Source organism: Cyprinodon tularosa, unplaced genomic scaffold (assembly GCF_016077235.1).
Source record: "Cyprinodon tularosa strain WSP-4 unplaced genomic scaffold, ASM1607723v1 ctg174, whole genome shotgun sequence".
In the NCBI taxonomy this organism is placed as follows: Eukaryota; Metazoa; Chordata; class Actinopteri; order Cyprinodontiformes; family Cyprinodontidae; genus Cyprinodon; species Cyprinodon tularosa.
Window position 1 is genome coordinate 814,438 of NW_024038565.1, and position 11,204 is coordinate 825,641.

An 11,204-nucleotide genomic window follows, 5' to 3' on the forward strand; every position below is an offset into this window, starting at 1 on the left:
AAGATGTTGAATGTATTTTATTTTGAAAAAAAAAAAAATATATATATATATATATATATATAATAGTGGTGTGTCGTTATCGGCGTTCACGTTAATGCCAGACTCTTATCGGGTGATTAAAAAAAAATAATAACTTTGCCGTTAATCTATTCACACAGTCCGTTTGGGAGCTGAGTCTATACTAATGATGACTTTCACCTTGATATTTTAGCATGGATGTATATCTGGTGTGAGAGAATGAATTAGCCTTACTAACCTGTATAGGCGTACTGTGAAAGCACAGCTCTATGAACCAAGATAACCAATATTCTCAGTCAGTGGCTAGCCACAAGCTGCCAGACCATCAGCATGGCTGATAGGCTCAAGCTCGTTCTCCAGGCGGCCACAGGTGACCCATCTTACAAACTACCTGTGAGGCGAACTATCATGAGGAGAACACATGACCAGCACGCCGCGGAGAAAGCCGTGAAAGATGAAAAGTTGATCGAGGCGACATGTGTTAGATTCATTGTTAAAGTGAGACATCTATAATTGGAATTGGGACACTATTCTTTGCAGCAAATACAGAGTAACAAATGAGCAAAAAAATGTTATGGCTGTCAAAATCTTAGGTAAGAAGACAAAATTGCGTGATTTTTTTCTGTAAACTTTTTTTTTTTTTTTTACAGGTAGCAAAAAGCATGAATGCCTTTGGACAGAATTCAGATGAGCGATTTTAATCTAGATTAAAGTAGTCTAGATTCCAATTTTACAGTGAGATTAATCTAGATTAAAAACATTTATCCATCCCCACCACGAATATGTATACATATATATATGTTTTTTTGTATAAGGCTTGCAACTAATGATTAATTAGCAAATTGATTAATCTGTCGATTATTTTTTGATTAATAATCTGCAAATCTGCTAATAAGCAAAAAGGTTCTTTAAAGAAGACTTTTTACAAAATTAAACCAGGTGAAAGTAAAACTTTTTCACCTGAGGAGTTCTGGACAGAGCAGATTGACAGACAAAAAAGATTTTTATCTAAAATGCAAAATGTTTACTTTTTTTTTTTTAAGAGGTTTATATATATATATATATATATATATATATATATATATATATATATATATATATGAGGTCTTATCAAAGAAATAATATATTATATATATATATATATATATATATATATATATATATATATAATATATTATTTCTTCTTATGTCAATACTTTTATATTTAAACTTAATTCATTTTGGAGAAATGCATACCAATATTCTAGCTGACTAATTGAGAAGTTACTGCCCTCATTTCACTTCTCAGCTCAGCCTCCTAGAAGTGGCTTATGGGATTTTTTTTAAGGTAACCAAAAACCCATTGTTCTTGATAGTCCTTCTATACTTGCTTGCTTATCATAAAAAAAGTTTTACTAAGCTTTATTTGGTTGTTTTTTTCTTTTCATTATTGGAATATCACTAGTTGGGAAAAAAATGCTTAGAGATATATTGAAACTTAAAGTATTCTGTGCTTGAAGGTTTTGAAAGAAGTCAAACAGAAAAAGAATCACAGGACCGCCACTGAAGTGGTTAAAGTAACATCAGTTATTAACAATCAGCTTTTTGTTCTCTTTAAATATCTGTTTGAATTCAAAGTTTCAGGTCTTAATTTATTCTGAAATATCCAATCCATCACAGTCTGTATTCAGCTTATCTATTCTGTTAAATATTGTTCAGCTTTCAAAAAATTGGGCCAGATATATTTATGCAAAAGCATTTGTAACAAAACAGAAAAGCAAAATTTGTTTCTGTAGCACAGTTCCATGTAATTTTAAGTGCTTTACAAGATGTTTGTGTTGCATGGAAAAATTCAAAACAAATAACTGGTCACAAACTTATTAGTTAATTGAAGCAGATACGCTTTTGCCTTCATTTTAAAGCTACAGTGAACAATATTTTTTTAAATGCTTTTTCTATAGAAAATCATTGTTTTGCACATCTAATGTTTTCTAATTTTAGTTTATTTCCATAGTTGTCTTTAAAGGTCCATGCTTATAGTTCAGATTTTCTGGCTACTTAACACTAAAATTTGCATTTTTGTTCTTGGAACTTCACTTGGATTGTTCCTCCCAACTGAAAATGCTCAAGAGACACTGAAATGAGGATGCTGGGAAAAAATGTTTGCTGTAGGAAAATATACCCAGTCTTATTTTTATCTATTTTCTCAAAGGTTTCTCAATAGAAATGTATTTGTTTCAAATTATTTTCCTCTGAAATTAGTTATTTACATGAAGTGTAACTTTATTTTACCTAACATTTTTGAAATTGTGGCAGAAGTCTTAGCCTGAAATAATGACTGTTTGATCTGTGTTATTTGTATGTTTTTTTGCAGAGGGTAGACCTTTATGGTTGATATTTATTGTTTAGTTAATTGACGCACAGTTCTGTAAATCTACAATGTCCTTTTACAGATTGAAGCCCATATCATATTATAAAAAGGTGAATCCTGAAGAAAATATGCAAACATTATGTTCGGACTGACAAATGTGATGCCAAAATATTAAAACTATTCTATATTTTCCTTATGTTGATAATAAATAATTATGTTAATAATAAATAAAAAATTCTATGTAGAAAGGTTACAGAAGGACTGTTGTATAATGCACTTTTAAAAGGGCTGAATGGTTTGCATCCATTGTGCCAGTAGTTTTTTCGGTTTTAACTGTGAATGCAATATGTTCGTGTCTTCCACTGAATTGCTTGAAATGGGAGCTTTAAATTTATGATTTTACTTGCAAAATTATTTTTATTGATACATAGTTTACAAGAAAAAAAACATTTATAAGTGAAATGTTTTAAGTTTTTTGTTTAATAAATAGGATTTGTGTGAAAATTATTTTCTTCTGCTCATTATTTTTCACTGACAAAGTGCTTCATTCTGTTGTAATCAATCCAGTTTCTAGAGGAGAGCAAAACCTACTGTATGAACAAAAGTACTGAATATCATTTGAATTCACAGTAGCTGCTTAATGCAGTAAATATGTCTTTAGCATATTTTAATTTGAATATCCATCTTTGAAAGATCAAACAACTTTTGTGAGCAAACAAGCTTTGTGCTTTGGCTCTAAGCTCTTGATTCTGCTTACAAACTATAGATGTTTGTATTTGGTATGCATTTTTTTAAAAGTACATTTAATTACTAAAAACTACTTTTTATAGTAAATAATTTTTCTCATGGGATTTAATAATAATGTTTTAAAGTGGCCCAGTCAGAGCCCTGGCTTATTAATATGTGAAAGATTAGGGTCAAGACAAATAGGCTTTCCAATCTTAAATACTCCATAAAAGATGAATGATCGACAGCACCATTGGAAATATGCTGAAACTGTCATCAGTTTGTTACTGTGAAAAATTCATTAATTATTGAAATAAACATAAGTATTTAATAAGAACTTGGAACATATACGTTGCCTCATTAATACATTGCATGAATAAACTTTATTGATAAAAAAAAACTGTGATCTCAATTAGCCTTTTTTCTCTTAATGAGGTCTTACTTTATTGGGCCTATCAAACAGTAATTGACAATTCGTCAAACATGTTCACCCAAAGAAGATCATTTGTTCTCTCTGTTATATGCAATCACCTTCCACTGCACTTTAATTTAGATAGCTTCTGTCCAAACTTTATTTATTCATTTTGTAGTAAAATCCATCTGTATATATGCTATTGTACATAACTGTAAAAACCCTTTTTATAGTAATATCCACCTGTATATTATATTCGGTACATACCCAGCTGTAAATTTAGTTCATAACACTAGTGATCTGTATATTATATTCATTATTTATAATGGTATTCATCTCTATTCTTATTCTGTAGAACCCATGTCCTGTATTTATGGAACCATTATTTATCCTGCACTTGCAGCTATTGCACTTCTGGTTAGACCTAAACTGCATTTCGTTGCCTTGTACCTGTACCTGTGTAATGACAATAAAGTTGAATCTAATCTAAAAAAAATAAAATAAAAAATCTAATTAATGCAACAATCAATGTTATTAGACATTTTTGAAGATGAACAGATGATAATTAAGAACATAATGATTCATAACTTCAAATAAAATTAGCAACTCTTTAATTCCATGTTGAGGCCCACAAACTACACACAAATTAACCATATTTATTTTATTCCTTGTTTTCAGGCCCTTAAAAAGAAATAATAATTAAATATAATACAAATACAAGAAGGCCACAAACCAAAGAAAACCAGAATTGAACGGGAGAAGTGTAAGCTGTGTATCTCACATTAATGCCTTTGTTTATACCCATGCTAAACAATGCAGATGCTCTGTCTCTATTAACACAGATTCACTCAACTTAGCATGTCGAATGTTAGAACTAAATTAAACAGGACCCATTTTCTGAATAATATGGGCTAATCAGCAGCCATTGGGCACTGGAATGTTATTACGACTAGCTTAAGCTAAGTAGTATTCTCTCATCTACATTAATGCTGATTATACCAACAGGGTTGTATCATGAACAATGCACATTCTTCATAAATATATATGGGGACCCAGTGTATCATGGCTCACATTTAGAACCACATACAGCACTATAATTTGCATGAGAAACTGTTACAGTAGGATATCCCAGTTTGAAATCCTTAACTGCTGTGTGGCACAATTTATGTTTTGTTGTTGGAAGAATCACTGAACATGCTTATGCAGGCCTGACATGTTATTTTTCTCCTCATTATTGTGAATTGGGTCGGTGTCATGTGGAAGGTAGCACTCTGTCAGTAAGACTGTGTTTGTGTGAAAGAGGGCTCTCTGATTCTCAAGGTTAATGATATCATTGTAAATCATGTCACATCCACCTCTCCCTGACCCCCACCCCATCTCCTTTTTCTCCCCTGACGGCTGCTGTCTTCACCAAATTCGTGATTCTACCATCGCTTTTCACATACATGAACCTGTTAGGCAATAAAAGTGTGTTAGTGTGCGTCGACTGTGTTGTAACATCTTGGAGGTATAAAGCCATATAAATGTATTCCAATCACAGATGGAGACTTTCACACGTGGAAGTGTTTGCAGATAAGAAATGCATTCATACACATGCATATATGCTGCACACATAACATGCTCTCCTTTCCTACCGCTATCAGCGCTGTACTGTATATGCTCTTATTGACAATAACATGAACTCGTGTTTTTCTCCTTTTATGGACCTTTTTAAGCATTCTTTGTGATGTGAACAACATTTTAGGTTTTCACCTGATGGAGAGATAAAATCTTACTTATCTTTAACAGAAAGTTGAGGAACCAATTAAATGCATAACAAGAGGTCTTGGGTCAGCAAAAAAATCAGTTCTTTGTAGTGCTTTCTTTTTTTAATTTAATTAAGATTAGGTTTCTAGATTAAATCAAAGATGTTAAAGATATTTCTGAGGCTATAATTCTATTCATTAGACAATGATGGCACATATGCATGAAGAAAATGCTCATTATAACAGTGACTGCTGTGTGATGTTATTGACGTTTTACACATGTATGTATGTATGATGGGGAAGGTGCTCCTGTAATAAGAAGTCAGGGTCTCTGGGCAAGTGAAAGAAGAGTTTGGTCTGCATTGCAGACATTAAGTCATCCCTGCTTTTTGTATATGACATGGTTTCTTCCTGCCAAAACCTACATGCATGTGCTTCTAGCTCCTTCAGGTCAGAGATCATGGTTAATGGCTGGGAAAATGTGGCTTGTCCCCTGCAGGTTGAAGGTGAGTTTCTGTCTCAGGTGAAGGAGTTTAAGTATCTTGGTGATCTTCCATTAAGGCCTTTGGCTCAAGGAGCAATAGATGGTGTGATCTGACAGTGATGTTCCTTGAGCTTTAGGTTCATCTTTAATCTCTTTAGAAGTTTCCGTGGGTACCTTTGTTACTATTTATATTATCCGTCTTTTTCGTCATCAACTTTCATCCTGCAGCCCATCCAGGGACATTGGCTTCAGCTCCATGCATCCTTAATTGTTAAATAATATGTGCAATAGTGCTCAATAAAACATCAAGCTACTTAGAGATGGTCTTAAAATCTTAACCCTTTAACATTTTTAATCTCCTGAGACAATGGTTTCCTTGGCTTCCTCTGGTCCATGTTGAGTGTGGCACACACCATGTCACCAAACAGCACAGTGACTACCTGTAGCCCCATATACAGTATAGACCCACTGACTGATTACAGTACAAGATTGTAGACACCTGTACTACCATTAGTGGACAGATTTTAATGTAACGTTCTCTTGGTAACTTCATTTATTTATTTATTTTTTGGATAATTATAAGTGCAGGGTTGAAAACAATTTCTGCCTTTCGGTTGTTCGTTTTATAATTTTCTCTATTAATTATTGTCTTAGATTAAGATATTTCTGTGACCATTGTGAGTAAACCAGGGGTACCAACAATGTTATCTGCATATGTGAGTATGAACTATAATGCTGAGTAATGAAAAGGGTATAATAAGTACCATTGGCCTGTAGCAAGAACACGCTGGCTGCATATCCAGGCTTGGACTCTTTCTACACAGTGTTTTCATGTTCTCCATTTGGGTTCCTGAATTCTTGCCAAACACTCAGGTTACGCTGCAAAATCCAAAAACATGAGTACAAGATGAATCTGCCTTTCTAAATGGTTCTTTCCTGTGTCTCTGTGTGGCCCACTGAGGGACTAATGACCCATCCAGGGGGTACCTTGCACAATTACAACTGGAGATAATAATAAATATGAATATGCTTAAACAGCTAATTCCTTACAAAAACATTCACAGTACTGTATTTTGTTTCTTCTCTAAACACATTTTGTATATTTTTTTTCTTTTTCTTAATGTTTAGCTATGTGGGAAAAGCTTTTCCCACATTTATGCATCATATGTCTTTTGCAAAATTTACCTCCTGGTGAAAAAAGAAAAAAGAAAATAGCACTAACTAACTAATTTAGTGAGAGTAGCAATCCCAACAGCATTATGTGGACCGAATAAGATGTGGGCGCAGTAATAATACTGCAGAGTCCATTCTATTTGCCAATTCAAGTTTTGTGTCTTAAATCTAGTCCTCAAGGTTTGGTATCCTGGAACATTTATATGTGTTCCTAGTCCCAAACACCTGAATCAAATGGCTTAATTACCTCCTCAGTATGTCGTCCAGCTCCCCTGAGTCATGTTAATGACCTAATTATTTGACTTGGGTTTTCATATATGAAAGCTGTAGTACACCAGACCTTAAGGACTGGAGTTTAAGACCCTCGAATTAAAGAAAGTCTCTAAATTAAACTTTTAAGATGAAGGTATATGACTAGCTATGAGGGGCCGTACATGCCATAAATCATACTCCACTCTCATACACATATATTTTAACTCTCACATACATATATTTTAACATACACGTTCTTCTCCTATATACATAGATTCAACCACATATAGATTCTACTCTCTCACATATTTTTCTGTCACTCATACCCTATACCAAGCGGAGAATGTATGTACATATGTGGAAGAATATATGTATATGAAAGGAGAATGTGTATGTGAGGTAAAATAATGTATGTATATGACGTTGGCCGTATGATTTATGGCTTCTACCTTCTAACCCTAACCCTTTTTTTTTGGAAATCTATTTTTAATTCAATGCAATAACTGTCTAATATCAAATTATTCCCATTCAGTTATTTCATAGTTTCAGGTTTTTATAAAAACAATTATATAACTTTGACCAAAAATAAAAACAGCAGTCAATTTTACTATACCGCTATGATTCATGGGAAGTAGATAATGTTTCTATACATCTATGTCTTACTGCTCAATAGTTACAATGCAATGTACAGTAAACATAATGAATCTGTGAACTTGAATTATTGTTTTTAATAATTATTCTTGCTGCACTGTGGCCTTGCAGCAAGAAGGTTCCGGTCGGGTTCGATTCCCAGCCCAGGGTCTTTCTGCATGGAGTTTTCATGTTCTCCCTGTGCATGCAATGGTTCTACTCCACCTTCTTCCAACATTCCAAAAACATTACTGTGCATGGTTGTATGTCCTTATATGTCTATGTGTTTGACATAATTGAGACCTGTTCAGGGTGTAATCTGCCTTTTGCCCATAGACTGATAGGCACCGGCCCCTCCGCGACTCTGACAGAGTAATCAGGAGAAAATGGATGGATGGAGTAATATTTGATTATTGCCCCGTTTGCTTGTTTTTGCATTAAAAAAAAGCACACAAAAAAATTTTTACTACCAAATACAACGAGCATAATACTACCAAATACTTAATGCATATAACAAATCTCACTCAGTTCCAAGAAAATTTTCACTTGAAATTCATGACCTTGATCTACTCCAAGTAGTGATTTAATTACAATTTACAAATCAACAACTACATTTAAGGATGTTGTATTTATTTGTAGAAGTGAGGCGTAGTGCTAACTTGTGTAAATATAAAATACAACTGTTTGTGTTGTTTTTCAGAAATATATTTTTACAGCACAAAATTTGTCTAAATTAGGCACAAAAAAAACTTCTTTTGTACAATTTAGGATTTTGCTGATGGAAAAAAGAGGCATGGAATATTCAACAGTGTGTACACCGGCTGCTTTGGATTCAATAAGGCTTTTCCTGAGATCAGGCTGGAAAAAGGAGGAAGAGCTGAACACAGGATGAAATATGAGGTGTGTGGGACATTTTTAATGTCTCCATTTATTGCTTGTCTTGTGACATCTTTGGCTCCTCTGTTTCCTATTATTTATTTATTTATTGTGATCCTTGGCTGTGGTGATGAATGACGGAGTTTCAGGCAGTCTAGAACATGGATCCAACGCAGCAATTCTTAACAGAAACATGTTCATAAAGAAAGCCAGGAGCAGGATCTAGAATGGAAATACAAATATCTTGCTTGGATGGTTAGTTATACAAGTCATTGCATTAAATATACATCATTTTCTTTTTTTTTTTTTCAGTTATTTGCTTCACCCACAGACCCCCCCGATGCTTTAAATCATATATAAATGTAACAGCGCAGAGGAAAAAGAGGGGGGTATGGGGGTGCAGGGAGAGCAGAAGTGTTCATTACAGCCTTTCTTTACATGTGGAGGTAGATGCTGGAAGAGTGTCTTGATGGCTGCTGTTTCCATGGCAACAATGTTAAAGCCACCTCTGCTCACAATATCTCAAAAGATCAATGTGGAGTCCAGCATAAAAATGATCATACACACAACTAAGTGATTTTTTTCAGTAAATGTCCTTCAGAGCCCATCAAATCCATGTCCTTGTGATGAGCATCAAAAGTCACAGAGACACGACTCTGACAGGAAAGAAAAACAATTGTCTTCCTGATATTTCTGGCTTTTCTGCCCCAGATTTCTTATGTTATTTTGATGAGGTGTATATATTTATGTAATATGTGAAGGTTTCTAGGTTGAATGTCTTAATGAGAGAGAAATGTGTACAGTTGTTTGTCAAATGTGTAGAAATTTAAAAGGTTATCGTTTTTACCTGCTTGTTTTAAAAATGTGATGCAAAGAAAAACATTCACAAATGGTCTTATAAATATTAGCATCATAAAGCCAAAATAATACTAAAAAACAAGAAATTTTTAAAGTAGTGATGTGCATAAAATAAAGAGCAAACCTGAATTTCTGCTGTGGTCACCATTCCATGTCTGCAGAGCTCCCCTAAAGTTAAACTTGACATGACAGCCACAAAAAGATCTCCTCAGTACCTGGGTTTTTACTGAAGAGTGTTTTAAACAAGGCAGAAGCAGATTATACTCTCAGAAAAAAAAATGTTTTTCACAAGTTTGTCACAATTTTGTGTCTGAATATGTAAAGACTGCCCGAATCTAAAGGAATTCAAGAACCGAGGGGGAAAAAAAGCCTTAACTTATGTAGAGCTCAAAAAATCGTAGGTTTGTGACGCACTGATCCTGTCACTGAACAACATCATTTAGATGTAAACCGTGAACCATGATATGTGATCTTACAAAAGCCAATTTTATTAATGGCATGATGGAAGTCCACACCAGACTTTATTCATTCAAATGTTTTTAACTTTTCAGTCTTTATCAATTCATTTTAATATTATTTTATTTTCCTAACGAAGTTCTCTGTATACTGTTCTTTTTTACTTGATTGTTTATATGCTTGCAAATAAAGTTATGAAACACCATAAAAAGGTTAACACACAATTCTTGGGCATTTCCTCTTTTTATAGGCAAAGACAAAGAGTTTAATTGTTTTTTTATAGTTTGGGGAATGCAACCAATTTTTATCAACCTTAAAACATGACTTGCAGTACCTTAGCAAATTGTGCTCATTTATTAAATTTTCCATCACTAGGAACAGACCCACGTATGATTTTGACTGTTATCAAGTAGCCTACATCATCAGGTTGACACAGTGGAACATCTAACCATTGATGTAACTGTAGAAACTCTGTAGAGGCAGAGTAAGAACATACTACCATTTCCACACTAAGTGGCTTGAGAAGGTTTCAAATCTAAACGTGTAGCAGAGGGAGCCCTACCTCACAGTATTCATCTCTACTTTTGTTTTTTGTCCCACAAGCAAGAACCACATTACAACCCTGTTATTCTTTTCTCACTTGCCTCTTGTTAAATGTGCCTCAACAATGTAGATTTGAATCTTCTTTCATGAATCTGTAATGTATTTTATGGAACTACACACGACTCTGCAGAAAGTATAGCTAGTCTCCTTTTTCTTATATAGGCTGGATCTCACTCTTTACTCATGGTGAGGGTTTTCAAATGATTGCATGTAGCCAATCCAGTATAGCACTGTAGGCTCCTCTATGGACACACTTACCAGCATGTGTTTCCATGGAGACGCAGTTTGTTCACGCGCCCCTGCAGCTTGTGTCATTGACTTCAATTAGTGCAGAAGGCCATCTTGCCTGAGCACATACTTACGCAGACAGGCAGCCTCAAAGGATTGCAGAAATTTGTCAGAAGAGTCTGAAAGTCGAGGATACATTCAGGAATGGAAAAAAAATATATACTTTTTTGTGTTGGTTAAAGTGCTACACCAAATGCAAGATCCGTTACAGCTTAGTTAAGCAGCCAAGTGTTTACTAGACACTTAGGGAGCTTCTATGTTGAGTTGAGTAGTAAGCTGTGTGCCCCGTTCTAACAGGACATTTTGGACATGTGCTTAAATATTTTAATTTCC